Here is a 17,479-nt window from a genome sequence, read left to right as displayed (position 1 = left end):
CAAACGGATGTGTATATGTAGAGAACTGATCTTAAGACTGGTAAAACGAGAAAATGAAACGGACAGCGTTCTCCATCCCTAGCTCCAAACCCCTCTCTCTCCTCCCCCACCCCCATTTATATCTCCCCAATGTGGTTTCCAGATGTTGCACAGCCTTCCAAATAGGTCTTGCCAGCATGCTGGCGACAGGCCTCTTGCCTTGTAAACCATGCCTTGTTTTATCAAGAGGGGACTAAAGCAGAAAGCCAAACCTTTCTAAAGAGAGTGTCCCCTCTGCCTTTTTTTTTCATCCAGAAGCACCCACCCACAGAGGACTTTGGCATGACCTAGAAACAAAGAGCCAACTGTGTGTACCGTGTTGAGGTCAGTGACCTACCTTATTGTCCATGGGTTGGGGGGGTCACGCGCTCCACCTTTTGACAGACTTTCCCGTTGTCCACGTTCAAAAGGGAAGAAAAGAGGTAGAGTTTGCAGCGACAACAGGGGTCAGGACCTGACCTATTGTGTCTTCCCAAAAGGAGAAACAAAAGGCTCAGATGGGGTGCTCCAGCGAAACTCAGCTCCGTGAGTGATGGGGGTCCCCACCCTTCTGTCCAATTTTGGAACGACAAATGTCAGCCCTGACCTCGGAGGTTTGCGAAAACAACCTCTCTTTGGCCAGGACATGCTTTTCGCTTTTGTCCCTCAGAAGAAGATGAACCTCGGAGGTGTTTATGGAAGGCTTAGCTGGGCATAACTCAACAGAATAGGAAAGAGGCCAAACAGTGCCACGGAAGGGAACACCAGAAGTGGAAGCAAGCGGTGTGGGCAAACAGAAATTCAGTAGACTTTTTTCTTTTCTTTTGCCAGGGAAGAATTGGCAACTATGAGTTCTGCTAACCCAGTTCAAAACCAGAACAAAACTTACTTTCATCTTTCAGAGCCAGAGTAGATAACCTTTTCCACCCTGAGGGCCACATTCCCTCTTGCACGATCTTCTGGTTGGGGCTGGAGGCAGAAGTGGGTGGAGCAATGGATGCACCTCTCACCTTCGTTACAGTAGGCTACATTCCAGCCATGCAACACACACACTCAAATACATACCCCTCTCCTTCCTCCATCTAGGCAAGCAATAGACATTATCTATTGGTCTAGACAGCATCTTAAAAAGCAGAGACATCACCTTGCCAACAAAGGTCCTGATAGTTAAAGCCATGGTTTTCCCAGTAGTGATGTATGGAAGTGAGAGCTGGACCATAAAGAAGGCTGATCGCCGAAGAATTGATGCTTTTGAATTATGGTGCTGGAGGAGATTCTTGAGAGTCCCATGGATCAAACCTATCCATTCTTAAGGAAACCAGCCCTGAGTGCTCACTGGAAGGACAGATCGTGAAGCTGAGGCTCCAATACTTTGGCCACCTCATGAGAAGAGAAGACTCCCTGGAAAAGACCCTGATGTTGGGAAAGATTGAGGGCACAAGGAGAAGGGGACGACAGAAGACGAGATGGTTGGACAGTGTTCTCAAAGCTACCAGCATGAGTTTGACCAAACTGCGGGAGGCAGTGGAAGACAGGAGAGCCTGGCGTGCTCTGGTCCATGGGGTCACGAAGAGTCGGACACGACTAAACGACTAAACAACAACATTGGTCATTTTAGCCAGGCAAAACCCATGTTGACAGCATGGAGCAGGGCTGGTGAGAAGGCACTTCTCCAACTTCCATGTGACAACCCTCTCAATATTTGAAGATGGCTATCGCATCTCCTCTCGGTCTTCTCTTGGCTAAACATATCCAGCTCTCTCAACCATTCCTCATAAGGCTTGGTTTCCAGACCCTTGTTCATATTGGTCGCCCTTCTCTGCACACATTCCAACTTATAAATATCCTTCCTAAATTCTAAAGATGCCCCGAAGGCAAACGCTCAAGCTGCATGATGGAGAACTTCCTTTTCTCTGTCCATCCAACATTCAGCTTCCTTGGGTGTCCACGGGTTTTAGCATCGTGAGAGAGAGGGGGAAAAACTTTTGCATCATCCCACAGTAGAACGCAAGTGTTTGCATCCCTAACTAGTAGACAATTAAAGAACACAAGAGAAGCCCTACTGGATCTGGCCAATGGCCCATGTAGTCCAGCATCCTGTTCTCACAGTGGCCAGCCAGGTCTTTGTGGGAGACCAGCAAGCAGGAATTGAGCGCAAGGGCACTCTGCCCTCTTGCCATTTCCAGCAAAAGATATTGTCCGGCATAGAGCCTCTGACTGTGAGGTAGAAAACGGCCATTGTGACTAGTGGTCATTGATAACCTTATGAATCTCCCAGCAGAATCTCCCACCTTCTGTCCAAGTCAGGCTCTTGGTCTCAAATATTTCCAAATCAGGCTCTGATAAGTGGCTAACACCCCAGAGGACAGGATCACACTTCAAAACAACCTTGACAGATTAGAGAACTGGGCCAAAACAAACAAGATGAACCGTAACAGTGAGAAATGTAAAGTATTGCACTTGGGTCAAAAAAATGAGAGGCACAAATACAAGATGGGTGACACCTGGCTTGAGAGCAGTACATGTGAAAAGGATCTAGGAGTCTTGGTTGACCACAAACTTGACATGAGCCAACAGTGTGACGCGGCAGCTAAAAAAGCCAATGCAATTCTGGGCTGCATCAATAGGAGTATAGCATCTAGATCAAGGGAAGTAATAGTGCCACTGTATTCTGCTCTGGTCAGACCTCACCTGGAGTACTGTGTCCAGTTCTGGGCACCACAGTTCAAGAAGGACACTGACAAACTGGAACGTGTCCAGAGGAGGGCAACCAAAATGGTCAAAGGCCTGGAAACGATGCCTTATGAGGAACGGCTAAGGGAGCTGGGCATGTTTAGCCTGGAGAAGAGGAGGTTAAGGGGTGATATGATAGCCATGTTCAAATATATAAAAGGATGTCACATAGAGGAGGGAGAAAGGTTGTTTTCTGCTGCTCCAGAGAAGCGGACACGGAGCAATGGATCCAAACTACAAGAAAGGAGATTCCACCTAAACATTAGGAAGAACTTCCTGACAGTAAGAGCTGTTCGACAGTGGAATTTGCTGCCAAGGAGTGTGGTGGAGTCTCCTACTTTGGAGGTCTTTAAGCAGAGGCTTGACAACCATATGTCAGGAGTGCTCTGATGGTGTTTCGTGTTTGGCAGAGGGTTGGACTCAGTGGCCCTTGTGGTCTCTTCCAACTCTAGGATTCTATGATTCTATGATTCTAAGTTCCTTTCCTTTCCTTTCTTTCTCGCAATTCCTGTCTGCAGACGAAGAGTTGAAATTATATGACTGGTGCTGTAACCAGACCGGAAGCCTCCAGTTCTGTGATAAGTACAGCCAGAAAAGGCCAAAGATCGGCTGTGACGGATACAGGCCTCCAATCCGGGGTGAGCACTCGATCTTTGCAAGGCAGGGACAGAGTCCTTGGGATCAATAGCAGACGGCGTTCATTCATTCTGCCATATCCACAGGATGCAAAATGGATTGCACACATGTTTAGATGTGTGCAATTTTTTTGGGGGGGGGTTCTCTCTCTCTCATGCATAGTTTTTAAGTTTTCCTGCACCAGCACAAAGAACAAGCATAAACAATGACATAAAAATAAAGGATATCAGCAAAGCATGTCAGTGCACAACATCGTTTTGTCCTCACGACAGCCCACGGAGGCTGAGCGACTCTGAGCTGCCTAAGGTCAGCCGGTGTCAAGCGTGGAAGTTCCCCTCTCCCTTCAGTAGTTCACAGATAAGAATTAATGAGCAGTTGATAGATTTTGTTGTTGTTTAGTCGTTTAGTTGTGTCCGACTTCGTGACCCCATGGACCAGAGTACACCAGGCACTCCTGTCTTCTACTGCCTCCCGCAGTTTGGTCAGACTCATTTTAGTAGTTTTGAGAACACTGTCCCACCATCTCATCCTCTGTCTTCCCCTTCTCCTTGTGCCCTCCATCTTTCCCAACATCAGGGTCTTTTCCAGGGAGTCTTCTCTTCTCATGAGGTGGCCAAAGTATTGGAGCCTCAGCTTCAGGATCTGTCCTTCCAGTGAGCACTCAGGGCTGATTTCCTTCAGAATGGAGAGGTTGGATCTTCTTGCAGTCCATGGGACTCTCAAGAGTCTCCTCCAGCACCAGAATTGAAAAGCATCAATTGATAGATTTACAGTCCTTTTATTACAGCATCATGCTGCAAGCACAGACAACCCTTCTCAAGGAGATCAGTTGCCTACTCTGAATCCTCATTCCGATGCAAGGAGCACTCCAATGGGAAGTTCCTCCCCCTCTCTGCCTCTTTTGATCTCTGATACGTTTGGACCCCCGAGTCCATTGCGAGGGATGGTTCCCCCATACTTTCAACTGATGTGTCTCCCAGCTGCCCCCTCCCTTCTGGCTCCCTTGTCATTATCCCGTAGTTGGGTAACTCCTCCCTAATCTGTTCAGCTTCTAAGTCTGTGTCTGCCTCTCTCTCTGCTTCTGAAAACGCTGGAGGCGGGGGGCACACAAATATTCCCCCTCCTCTTCTGAGTGGAGTTGATCCACCTGTGACTGCATTCCCCAATCTTCATATCCAGACCATCCCCTGACAGCCAGAGATTTTTTATGGGTGAAGGACAAGTTGATCCTTCATTTTCCTCCCTCCAAACCAGACATGGTTCTCTGCATGAGTTAAAGGCCCCAATGCAGGGGTAGTCAACATGGCGCCCTCCAGATGGACTGGAGGGCACCATTATGCTGGCTAGCCCTGCCCTACTGAATGCACTGGGCGCATGCGTGGCTCTGCAGAGAAGACCAGCGTTCTCCAATATGTGGGGCCTGGGCTCCAGCTGAGCTTCTGATTCTTATTTCTGTTGGTGAACCCTCTGCTGTCACCAACATACAAATCAGGTGGATATATTGCATGGCGTTGGCATAAACCAGTGTTTGATCTTATTTTTTTAACAGCAGCGACTTCATCGGAAGAGAAGGTGGACAGCAAATCAGAGGAAGAAAGAGGTAAGAATGGGTGGGGTGTGCAGGAATACAGGGGATTTGGTGTGCGTGCACATTTTTGCACATAACCTGTGCTTCATGCGTGGCATTTTTCTTGCTTCCAAGTACACAGAATGTTTGCACTCAGTGAGAAAAAGCTTTTGTGGAGAAGCAATGCAGTCCAACTTATTTAAGGGCAAAGCACCTTTTTACCTAGGCTTGTTAAGAACCTTTTATTTGAAATATTTTTAATTGGTTTTTGCAAGAACAAATTTAAAATAATGAAAAGAAAAAACTTTTAACATATCCATATATGAGGTGCTCTGAATCTCATGATTTCCCTCCCGTCCCCTGCATGGGTCCTTAAAATACTTTATTTCTAAACCTACATATCATTCAGTTTTCATCTCTCTAAGTTATCCATGTCTTTCGTTTCTTTACAAGTTATTTTTAAAGTCCAGCTAATGTTTTTATTTGTTTACAATGGTCTCCTAAATAAGTTGTGAATTTCCCCCATCTTTTTTAAAGTCATTATCTTCTTCATTCCTGAGTCTCCCAGTCAGTTTTGCCATTTCTGTGTAGTCCAGCAGTTTGGCTTGCCATTCTTCCTTGATAGAGACTGTTGGTTCCTTCCACCCTTGGGCTAGTAGCATCCTTGCAGCTGCGTTTGCATACATAAACAGTCTTTTCTGGTCTTTTGGGATGTCGGCACCTGTAATTCTTAATACAAAGGCTTCTGGTTTTTTGACAAATGTTATTTTAAACATCCCCCCCCCAATTCATTGTATATCAATTCCCAAAGAATGTAAGATTTGCTCTGCTAGTCGAGACCAAGCTCTGTCTAGTCAGACAAGTGCCCTGGGGCTGCTCGCAAGCTGGGCATAAGGATAACCCCCCTCCCCCCGAAATGAACAGGGGGGAGCTGTGAAAGGGCACAAGATCCCCTAAGCAAGGAGACTTCGTTAGCATAATGCAGGACTCAGCAGTTGCCATCTCAGGGTTGCTATTCTCAGATAATCACCTCGGCCTATATTCAGTTCCTTAGAAACTTTATCTGGGGTTCTTTGGTGAAAAGAGGGGTGAGGAGGGGAAACTTTCTTGAAGTACAGCTTCCTGGTCTTCTTTTGCAAAGGGAAGAGTGTTCCAGGGTTCATGGGGGCACCGTAAACCTTGCCAAAACTGTGCAAATTGGCACATTCCAGGGTCATCAGCAACACACAGGGGAATAGGCAAAGATTTCCCTAAAAAATCTGAGAATCAGAAATAGAATCAATTGCCTTTCTCCAGTTAGTCAACATCACCATGTTACCTGTCACAAGGCAGAGATTATGACGTTTCTTTAGAAGCAGATAATGATGCTCCCACTTTCTTTACCTTCCAGATTGAGATCTCCTCCTCCTCCTCCTCCTCCTCCTCCTCCTCCTCCTCCTCCAGACCTTGTTTTGCTGCAGATCAACGTCAATGATTCGCCCACCGGACTCCTTTTTGCTCCTCTGTTTTATGCAGGAGCTGAATGGGGAAACGGCTTCCAAATCCGTTAAGGCTGAAATGATCAACTTTGCTGAATAAAATGCGTTCAACACCTCGTTACTTCTGTCTGCAGTTATTATCCCAGTCGTAATGCTGGGAAGGATCAAGGCATGAGAAGAACCTGGGGGCAAGGATAGGGATGGACAGAGCGGCCAATTTTGGTTTCTCGTTCTTTCCAGTCTTAGATTCTTAACTCCACCTTTCCAGGTCAGTTTGTGATTTTATTTGAAAAAGGGAAAAGGTCCTCATGAAAATTCACCAGCATCTTCGTAGAATCATAGAATCGTAGAGCGGGAAGGGACCCTGATGGCCATCTAGTCCAACCCTCTGCAATGCAGAAATCTTAACTAATGCATCCATGACTCTGCTTAAAAACCTCCAGTCCACATCGTAGTGTGAATTTCCCCTAATATTTCTAATGCAATACAGTCATACCTTGGGTTGAATGTGCTTCGGGTTGAGCGCGTTCGAATTGTGCTCTGCGGCAACCCGGAAGTAACGGAGCGTGTTACTTCTGGGTTTCGCTGCTCGCACATGCATAGACGCTCAAAATAATGTCATGCGCATGCACGGAAGCAGCAAAACGCCGCACACGCAGACATGCTATCACGGCCTACGTTGCATTCAGGATGCGAACGGGGCTCCGGAACGGATCCCATTCGCATCCCGAGGTACCACTGTATTGCCTAATATACACATTTTTGCAAGCATTTTCTCCCTGTGTGACACATTTTTTATGTGATGTTCATTAATAGATGCATTGGGGGGGGGAGCACTTTCCCGTAATATACATTCCTCCCTCCAAAATATTGGGTTAGAGAATTACATCACACAATTCTGTGGAGGGTGAATATGTGGTTCATGTTAAAATCCAAAGCGAATTCCTCCACCACCCCTAGTAAATGGGAAGAACGCATAACCATTTCAGCTACACATCATTAAGCTTTGCTACAGGAGTTGTGCCAAAGGCCTTGTGGCGAGAGAAGGAGGGTAGAGTCTTCTGAGGTTGCAGGAGACCACTGGGTGGTGAAGATGGAGCAACAAAGGTCACATGCTGGGACGTGCCAGCACATAAAACCAGAGACTACACTTCGGCTTAATTTCACATCATTTATTTTGTAGGCCACCTTGAACGTGCCTTGGTAGTGAAAGGCCGGACATCAATACTGCAATACACACATGAATACATAAAATAATGGAGGGATTTGAGGATGAAAAGCTTTGTCTTCACAATAAGCATATCCCAGAAATTTCATTGGAATTGAGACACCACAGAGGACAAAAAACACAAATGCTTTTTGAGCAAAGTTCTTAGAGAGAACAATGGCCGATTTCTCGCCTGGGCTAGCTGAAGAGAAACCTGTTCTGTAAGTAGAGCAAAGTCAGGGAGTTTTATGAGGTGTTGTTGGGGAGAGGAACCCAAAGAAGGCAGAGATTAAAACACCCAGTAGAAATTTGGGGTGGAAGTGGATCCGGACGCCATAGGCAGGATCAAACGCATGATTCAAACCCAAGCGCCAAGGCAGGCATCAAGGAACAACTGGCCTGGTCAAAGCCCAGGGAGTGGAAAAAAGGGAGTCGGTCCTGGCAAACCAACAGCAACAAACCTGTGGTGGTGGCTACTGGATTGAGATGGAGCTGGTTTCTGGCGGAGCAGGCCTGGGATGGAAGATAGCTTGGGTGAGTCAAGGTTGAGATGGAGACAAGTCATGGCTGAACAAGGTCTGGTGGGGCAGGCGAGCAGGAGTAGAAGACACAGGTACCCGAGTTTACAGGAGAAAAGGACATTGTATGTGGACCACTCCGTGGGACGGTTGGTCCCTTCCCCTCCAGACCTTGAGCTCCCCTGCGATTTCAGTCGATTGCTGGGAAACAGGGATTGTAGGGGAGAGGGGATGCTTGGGTTGAAAGGTAGTGGTCAAAACTGTACGGTGGCGAGTCCTGATGGGGTTCAGCCCTCGAGAGGGACTGTCTGCAAAACCAGCCTAACCCACACTGAAGGCATGGTTGAAGGGGAGAACCACTACACTGGAGTCTACAAAGCTCCTTCCCCCCCCCCCAAGGTCTGCGGAAGGAGAGGCTGCAAAAACCAACATGAGCAGATGCCAGACTAGGCGCTCCTGCGTAGCTCATTCAGGAATTCATCACTTGCTGTCTGCCAGGCTGTTTTTAAAATATTCGTTTGTTAAATTGTTCCGTTTGCCCTCCTGGGCTCCTTTGGGAAGAAGGGCGGGATCAAAACCAAGGAAATAAAGGAATAACAAGACCTTACTATAACAGCTGCTCAGCCTTCTCTGTGGGGAGGTTACTTTAAGTAATAGGTTTGACCACTGAATGTGTGAGCTTGTGTCTAATGGCTAGAACAAACACTTGCTGGATGTTTAATGGTTATTGTTATTGCATTTGTCTAAAAACCAATAAAAAAAATTATTTTTTGGTTTTTATTTTAAAAAAGATGGCTGCCAGCAACAGTTAGTCCAAATTTACCTTTCCCCCCACCCCTTTCCAGAGGAAAAGCTTCTATCTCTTCCAGACCCTTCTGAGTCTCCTGAAGCATCTTCCCAGGAAGTTTCTTGAAGGGTGCTCGACTTGCCCCAAGGCCTCTGCGGATACCACCATATTGAGGTGGGGTGATTTTTTTTCCAGTTTCACAAAATCCAGGACTAAGTGAGGAGGGAAAGGAAAACACAGAGAACAGCCACAGTTAGACACTTTCACTGCTTCCTTTTTTGTTTTTGTTTTTTAAATATATTTGCTGATTTACACACATCTTGGTTGCCAAGATGGCTTCTAAACAGTTTACAAGTGTTAAGCCATGATATATCTATCTAGATACAGTCATACTTCAGGTTGAAGTCCCTTCAGGTTAAGCCTTTTCGGGTTGCGATCCGCGGCGACCCAGAAGTAACAGAGCGCATTACTTCCGGGTTTCGCCACTTGCGCATGCGCAGATGCTCAAAATGATGTCACGCACATGTGTGGAAGCAGTAAATCGTGACCCACGCATGCGCAGATGCACGGACGTGGGTTGCGTTCGCTTCAGGATGCGAACGGGGCTCCAGAATGGATGCCGTTTGCATCCAGAGGTACCACTGTATAGATATGCACATACACTCATAATGAAGATGCACGATAAAATAATTCCATCAAGGCACTAAAGAAATATGCACAGTTTTATAACTGAAAAACTTTTCCTTTTATTTATAACTACTTGGTTACATTGCTGTAACCCATCCTGGGACCTAGTTGTGAAAAGGTGGATAAGGAAACTTCCTGCAATGAAGACTGTTATGTACTGAGTTGAATAGGATCCAAACTGCAGCAGTCTGATTGGTCCTAGAACAATAGGATCCAAAATGCAGCAGTCTGATTGGTCCTAGATCAATAGGATTCAGAATGCAGCAGTCTGATTGGTCCAAGAACAATGCAGCAGTATGATTGGTTGGCAGGAACCACCCAATCCTGCTCCAGATAGAAGTGAATCCACAACCTGATTGGCTTACAGTAGAATTCCGGAATTAGCCAATCATGTGCAGCCCATTGTGTAAATAATGTATATAAAGCAGATACTGTGAGGGGACTTTCATTCATTCTTCCTCACCACTATGAGCTGAATAAAGAGCATGGAATCACTTTGCGACTCTGAGTACATTTCAAAGACCATGCATACAAAGGATAGATACCAACTCTAAGGGGGCCAGGTTCCTTTGGGGCCCCCAATACAATTTTTTGGGGGAGTGAAATATACCAACTCAGTACATAACAGGGAGCCAGGTCCCCTCAATGTTGAGAACGATCCGTACTGTTGCGGCATTTGGCCTCCCCCCCCCGGCTCCTCGCACCATCCTGTGCACATGATGTACATGTCATTGCCCCCCCAGTCTTCTGCTCAAGAGACCTTGGGCCAGCCACCCACTATCAGCCTAACCGACTGTACTTCACAGGGCCGTTGTCATGATTAATTGAGGAGGGGGACCACCACAAACGCCCCCTTGAGCTCCTTCGAGAAAAAAAGGTGGAGTATAAATCCAATGCAAAAAAGAAGAAAGTAGAGTCAGAAAAGGAGGCAGCAGAGCCAGAACTGGGCACGGCAGGGGCACCCAAACATCATTCCTACTCACCGTTTGCAATGGCATTTACTGTTGCTTGGTGCTTTGACTCCTGAGCGATGATTTCTAGGGGTAGAAATGCCCACCATGTGCTTGGTCAGAAAGGGCTGCCACTCCCCGAATGACAAACAAATGTTGAACAAATGTTGAATCAGGGAGAGATGCCAGCAACAGGTTTTGCCAGGGGCTACAGGGTGAACACAGGGGCACGGGTGGCGCTGTGGGTTAAACCACAGAGCCTAGGGCTTGCTGATCAGGAGGTCAGCGGTTCGAATCCCCACAACAGGGTGAGCTCCCGTTGCTCGGTCCCTGCTCCTGCCAACCTAGCAGTTCAAAAACAGGTCAAAGTGCAAGTAGACAAATAGGTACCGCTCCGGCGGGAAGGTAAATGGCATTTCCGTGCGCTGCTCTGGTTCACCAGAAGTGGCTTAGTCATGCTGGCCACACGACTCAGAAGCTGTACGCCAGCTCCATCGGCCAATAAAGCAAGATGAGCGCCACAACCCCAGAGTCGGTCACGACTGGACGTACTGGTCAGGGGTCCTTTTACCTTTACCTTTTTACAGAGTGAACACAGTTTAGGGGAGCCGACTCCTGGCTGCCTATTCCAGCACCACCAAGGGAATTGCAGTAGCCCAATGGCAGAGCACATGTCTCCGCAGGCCAAAGGTAGCGGGTTCAGTTAGGAGAAGTCACAACGCTTAGCCACGCCATTTTGGAAATGGCAGCATTTTCCCCATTCCCTGGCACATTCTGCCCCTAACTCGCTCTAGAGGCAAGTGAAAAATTAACGGCTTGGCTCAGCATGGACTCGTTTAGGATAGCCACTGACAGGGCAAATGAAAGCTGTACATGACTGTGGAAAACATGTTCTTTCACTTCATCCTGCCCTTCTGATTCCTGCCTTGCAGGTGGTTGAACCAAATGACCCCTTGGCTTCTCCCAACACTACGATTCCATCATTCATCTCCAGCTAAAACCTAAGGCTAAGAATGTGAGATTGCATTTTCTGTCCCTTCATCCTCTGGTGCTTGGTAAATTCAGGTTGTGCAGCTACAGTGTTTGTGCAAGAAACCCTCCTCCCCAAAATATTGGACTTTCTGCAGTAAGGAAAAGTGAAGGTGTGGGAGATCAGCTGCGTTGACCCAATGTCATCTAACCACCTCACAAACAAATCAGAACAAGCACTTATTAAATAGCCAACCATCCTGCAAATATATCAGGATGAATCTACTATATGTTTTGGAAAATGGTTTGTACGTTGCCTGTTTTCTAGGCATTCTGACACCTCTTGGGATACCAAACCTGACAAGAGTGTTCCTGAGGTGAGGCGTTTAGGTTTTAGGTACCATTTTGAATCAAGATGGCGGCCCCAAATGTGACTTTGCCTTGACTGTACCTCCTCGTTTGGCATAAGTATGACCAGCTCTCAAGATATTGCCGCCAAACTTGCTGTGAGAGCTCTTGAGGCGGGTGCAGCAGTTTTTGTGGACACTGGGATCCCAGGCGCCATTTTGAATAAAAGATGGCAGACCAACTTCGGTGTGACTTCACCTGCTTTATGATGTGATGGGGCCAATCTCACAAATCACATTATCCATTTTTTTAAAAACACAGTATTTTGGGGTTTCTAAAAATTCCCTGGGCAGCACCACACTTAATAAGCAGGTGATCTGGAAGTTTTTAAGGGCAGGGAACTGTCCTCTGCTGCTGTTGTTTCCCAGAGACATTGTCTGAAGCACCATGTGCATTACTAATGAATGACCGCCCAATAATTTCATAACAAACATAACTTGCCTAACAGCCTGATGGCTCCATCTCTCAAAGCGGTTTGGGGGTTTTCCAGGTAAGCTATGGCCTGATTCAGAAGGATGGCTTCCCCTTGTTCTCTGTAGCGCTTCACCTGGGAGGCAGGTCCAAAAGAGAAGGGAGCTGTGTGAGGAAATTCTCCCTTCCTTCCAATCCATGCCATTCCTCACGAGCAAGGATGGAGCCTGGGCAGGGTCAACCCAAGCCTACCAGTCTTGCACAAGAACATCAGTAGAACGTACTGGACCAGGTCAGCAGTCCATCTAGTCCAGCATCGTGTTCTCCCAGGAGCCAACCAGATGACTCTTCTAGGAAACCCACAAGCAGGATTTGAACACAAGACCAACACTCCCCTCCTGTGGTTCCCAGCAACTGGGTTTCAGAAGTGTGGCTGTCTCCAACCGCGGAGGCAGAGCACAGCCATCAAGGTTAGTTGCCATCAACAGCCCTCTCCTCCATGAATTCTTCTAATCGTCTTTGAAGACACTCAGGTCAGTGACCGTTACTAACTCCTGCGGGAGGGAGTTCCATAGTTTAACTATGCACTGTGTGAATAGTCTTCTGGAGAGAAAAGGGAATACAGGAGGAGGCAAAGGTGGACTTGCCTGTTCTGGTTCCTCTCGATCTCTCAGTCCTCCTCCCTTAAGTTCACTTTTCTACACTGCCACATCAGTTTGCAATTACTATTATTAGCTGTTTTTTATTTCTCCTAATAGCAACAACAACTTATTATTTATACCCCGCCCATCTGGCTGGGTTTCCCCTGTCACTCTGGGCAACTCCCAACAGAATATTAAAAACATGATAAAACATCAAACTTTAAAAACTTCCCTAAACAGGGCTGCCTTCAGATGTCTTCTGAAAGTCAGATAGTTGTTTATTTCCTTGATATCTGATGGGAGGGCGTTCCACAGGGCGGGGGCCACTAACGAGAAGGCCCTCTGCCTGGTTCCCTGTAACCTCACTTCTTGCAGTGAGGGAACCACCAGAAGGCCCTCGGAGCTGGATCTCAGTGTCCAGGCTGAGTGATGGGGTGGAGATGCTCCTTCAGGTATACTGGGCCGAGGCCGTTTAGGGCTTTAAAGGTCAGCACCAACATTTTAAATTTTAGGGCCAGTGTTATATGGTCTCGGCGGCCACTCCCAGTCCCCAGTCTAGCTGCCGCATTCTGGATTAGTTGCAGTTTCCGGGTCACCTTCAAAGGTAGCCCCACGTAGAGCACATTGCAGTAGTCCAAGCGGGAGATAACCAGAGCATGCACCACTCTGGCGAGACAGTCTGCGGGCAGGGAGGGTCTCATCCTGCGTACCAGATGGAGCTGGTAAACAGCTGCCCTGGACACAGAACTGACCTGTACCTCCATGGACAGCTGTGAGTCCAGAATGACTCCCAGGCTGCGCACCTGGTTCTTCAGGGGCACAGTTGCCCAATTCAGGACCAGGGAGTCCCCCACCTCCGCCCAACCCCTGACCCCCCAAAACAGTACTTCTGTCTTGTCAGGATTCAACCTCAATCTTGTTTGCTGCCATCCATCCTCCAACCGCCTCCAGGCACTCATATAGGACCTTCACTGCCTTCATTGGTTCCGATTTAAAAGAGAGGTAGAGCTGGGTATCATCTGCATACTGATGAACACCCAGCCCAAGTCCAAATAGGCATATATTTGTATGCAAACATTTTCCCCCAAAGCACTTTTCTCCTGTACAATGCAGGCTATTTCCACCAATATGTGCCTTTTTATTTTTATTTATTCATTAAATTTACAGTGGTACCCCGCAAGACGAATGCCTCGCAAGACGGAAAAGCCGCAAGACGAAAGGGTTTTCTGTTTTGGAGGCGCTTCACAAGACGAATTTCCCTATGGGCTTGCTTCGCAAGACGAAAGCCCATAGGGAAATCTCCAGGGACCTCTTTTAAATTGCTGGCGGTCGGGAGCAAAGACTTTCGCCCACAGCCGGCCTTCAGAAGAGGTCCTGGACCTCTTCTGAAGGCCGGCGGGGGGCAAAAGTCTTTGCTCCCCCCCCGCCTGCCTTCCCGGGACAGCGGAGACTTCTCCGCTGCCCCAGGCGATCTTAAAATGCTGGCGGGCGGGAGCGAAGCGTTCGCTGCCGACCCCCAGCATTTTAAAATCTCCCTGGGACAGCAGAGAAGTCTCTGCTGTCCCGGGGAGATTTTAAAATGCTGGCGGGCGTTCGCTCCCGCCCGCCAGCATTTTAAAATCTCCCTGGGGCAGCAGGGGCTTTTAAAATGCTGGCGGTCGGCAGCAAAGCCCTCCTGTCCCCGGAGCTTGCGGGGCGGGAGGTGGGAAGAAGGGCTTTTCTTCCCACCGCCAGCCTTCAGAACAGCCTTCTGAAGGCTGGCATTGGAAAGAAAAGCCCTTGTCCCCCCCCCAGCCTTCAGAAGAGGTCGGGGGACAGACTAGGTTTCCCTAGGAACGCATTAATTGATTTTCAATGCATTCCTATGGGAAACCGTGCTTCGCAAGACGAAAAACTCGCAAGAAGAAAAAACTTGCGGAACGAATTAATTTCGTCTTGCGAGGCACCACTATATATGCCAACCAAGGATCACAGGGTGGTTTGCAGTGTAAAAACACAAAATACACAATGTAACAACAACAGTAACATCAAAACCCAATTTCTTCCCCATCGCTCTCTGGCTGCCCACTCCCTGAAAAACAACATAAACAAGAGGCGCTCACAAGACTTCTGCAGAAGTTCCAGGTTTCGTTTTCCCGGATGGACAACTGGATGCAGGATTTCATAAACTTGTCAGCTCTTCTCAGAGTGATCCAACACATCTATAAAAGAAGTGAGGGTGGGAGTAACAGCTTCTGCCACTGCAGCTGCTGAAAACTCAGGCAGAATATTGAAGAATAAAATAATAATAATAATAATAATAATAATAATAATAATAATAATAATAAAATAATTACTAATATACAGCCCTACTTCCATAAATCTTGGGGCAGTTCACCACAAAAATATATAAAAAAAAACACCCTGCCGGGAGGATTGCACAACCACACCGCGATTAGCGCCCCGCCGGGAGGATCGGGCTGCGCTTGGCTCATGCCACCTCGTGGATTGCCCCCGATGGTGGATCGGCCTGCCCCCATGGGCGGATCTCCACTCCGGGTGCCCGAGCGGCTAGCTCCACCATTGACAAGCCTAAATCGTTGCGCTAATGGAATGAGGGCTTGGACACCAGTTGCTGACATCCTAGCCGAGAGGCCTTGCTGCTTTCTTTCCCCCCTTTTTAAAAATATATTTTTATTAAAGATTTCTTGGTTTACAAAAGTATGTGCAATGTCTCTTTTTTCATGTTCCGTTTTCTACAGATCAGTTTCATTTGTTGTGAGACATTAGTGTTACATTAGGAAAAAAAGGGGGAAAGAGGTGGAGCGGGGAATGGTGGGTGGGGTGTGGTCGGGGGGCAATGCTTCTATTCTACTTAGTGTATTTGTGGGGTTTTGTGTCAGTGTCACTTGTGTGGGTTCTCTTTACTATTCGCTTGTACAGTGGTGCCTCGCAAGACAAAATTAATTTGCTCCGCGAGTTTTGTCGTCTTGCGATTTTTTTCGTGTTGCGAAGCACGGTGTCGGGAAAGCTTTGGAAAAAGCTTCAAAAATCACCAAGTCTTTAAAAACCTCAAAAAAGGCTACCACACTGCGTTCTATGAGTTGCTCCTCGAAGTCAAGTCGCAACTGTATTAACGGTGTTAAGAAAAAGGAAACAAACTTGCAAGACGTTTCCGTCTTGCGAAGCAAGCCCATAGGGAAAATTGTCTTGCGAAGCAGCTCAAAAAGCAAAAAACCCTTTCAGCGGCATAGCGTGAGTTCTCAGCATCCGGGGCAACGCAAGTAATTTGCGCCCCCCCTAACCCGCGAGTTGCCGCTGGCGCTGCCGCCCAAACGACGCCGCTTGCCCGGAGGGGGGGGGGCAGAGAGGCGAGGAAAATGCAACTGCCCAGCAGCTGCAGCAGCACCGGCGGAGGCGGGGCTGTGAAGAGGGGCTGCCTGGAGCGTCCTCCGCGGCGAGCGCTGAGAGCCGCTGCCTGCCGGGCGCCTTCAGCCCGGACGCACGCACAGCTCGCCGGTTCCGCGAGACATGCGGCTCCGCTACAGCCTGCGCCCAAGGCTCTTCGGCGACTCCGGAGGCAGCGAGCGCACCCCCCCCAGATGTTGCGCCCGGTGCGGCCGGCACCCCTGGCACCCCCCACGCTACGCCACTGAACCCTTTCGTCTAGCGGGTTTTTTGTCTTGCGAGGCATTCGTCTTGCGAGGTACCACTGTATTGCTTTAGTGGTGAGAGAGCTTGGCACTGGCCTAGGGTCTGGTTGGTTGTCTTTGATTGGCTGTAGTGAAATTTGATTTTATGTGTGAGTGGGGTGTGTGTGTGTGTGTGTGTGTGTGTGTGTTTGTTTGAATCAGGTTAGCCAGATTGATTTGTGTGCTGTTAGTGGATTTGTGTCGTTGTCTTGTTGGGCTGTGAATGTGATAAAGGGGAGCCATACCGGGGTGAAGGTGTCTTCTTCTATTTGTCCCCATGTCAGTTTCAGTTTGTTGGTTAGTTTTTCTAGTAAGGCTGTTTCCCATACTATTGGGTACCATTGGTCCATGCTTACTCCTGACAGGTCTCTCCAGTGTCTGCCTATGATGCTTCTGGCTGCTGAGAGTAGGTGGGTTATGAGCGCTTTGTGCTGTGAGTGGGCATTATTGTCTTGGAAGATGTTTAGTAGGGCCAGTTCTGGGGTGACGTCTAATACTTGCTTAGTTATTTTGCATATGTTTTGTACGATTGCTGCCCAGAAGAGTTGGATTTTGGGACATTCCCACCACATGTGGAGGTATGTGCCTGTGGAGGTGCACCCTCTCCAGAATTTTGGTGAGGCTCCTGGGTGTATTAGCGTTAGTTTCCATGGTGTTAGGTACCACCTGTGAGTTTCAGAGCGAGTTCTTTCCTTTTCGCTGATATGGATTTAAAGGGAGGTTTAGACCACATTCCAGTCCATTGGGTGGGGTTAATCTCATAGCCTATGTCATCCTCCCATATATTTTTTTTAATTA

General features: G+C 47.9%; 3 long non-coding RNA genes across 3 annotated transcripts in view; 2 read left to right on the top strand and 1 right to left on the bottom strand.

Annotated features, from left to right (window-relative positions):
* Positions 1-17,479, top strand: part of LOC309536555 — a 199,205-nt gene that overhangs the window by 115,310 nt on the left and 66,416 nt on the right. The window contains exon 8 of the long non-coding RNA XR_014221614.1: positions 295-363. This is a non-coding gene — a long non-coding RNA (uncharacterized lncRNA). The remainder of the gene's footprint in view (positions 1-294; positions 364-17,479) is intronic.
* LOC309536617 lies at positions 3,265-6,548 on the top strand. The gene is made up of 3 exons (XR_014221680.1): positions 3,265-3,389; positions 4,937-4,987; positions 6,345-6,548. It is a non-coding gene; the product is annotated as an uncharacterized lncRNA (long non-coding RNA).
* On the bottom strand, positions 9,253-15,232 carry LOC309536525. The gene is made up of 4 exons (XR_014221573.1): positions 15,113-15,232; positions 12,400-12,505; positions 10,164-10,668; positions 9,253-9,788 (listed from the first exon to the last, which is right to left on the bottom strand). It is a non-coding gene; the product is annotated as an uncharacterized lncRNA (long non-coding RNA).

This window comes from Podarcis vaucheri (genome assembly GCF_965113315.1).
Source record: "Podarcis vaucheri genome assembly, chromosome: 7".
NCBI classification, from domain to species: Eukaryota; Metazoa; Chordata; class Lepidosauria; order Squamata; family Lacertidae; genus Podarcis; species Podarcis vaucheri.
Note: the sequence above shows the minus strand (reverse complement) of the source record. Positions and strands in the feature narration are given on the sequence as shown.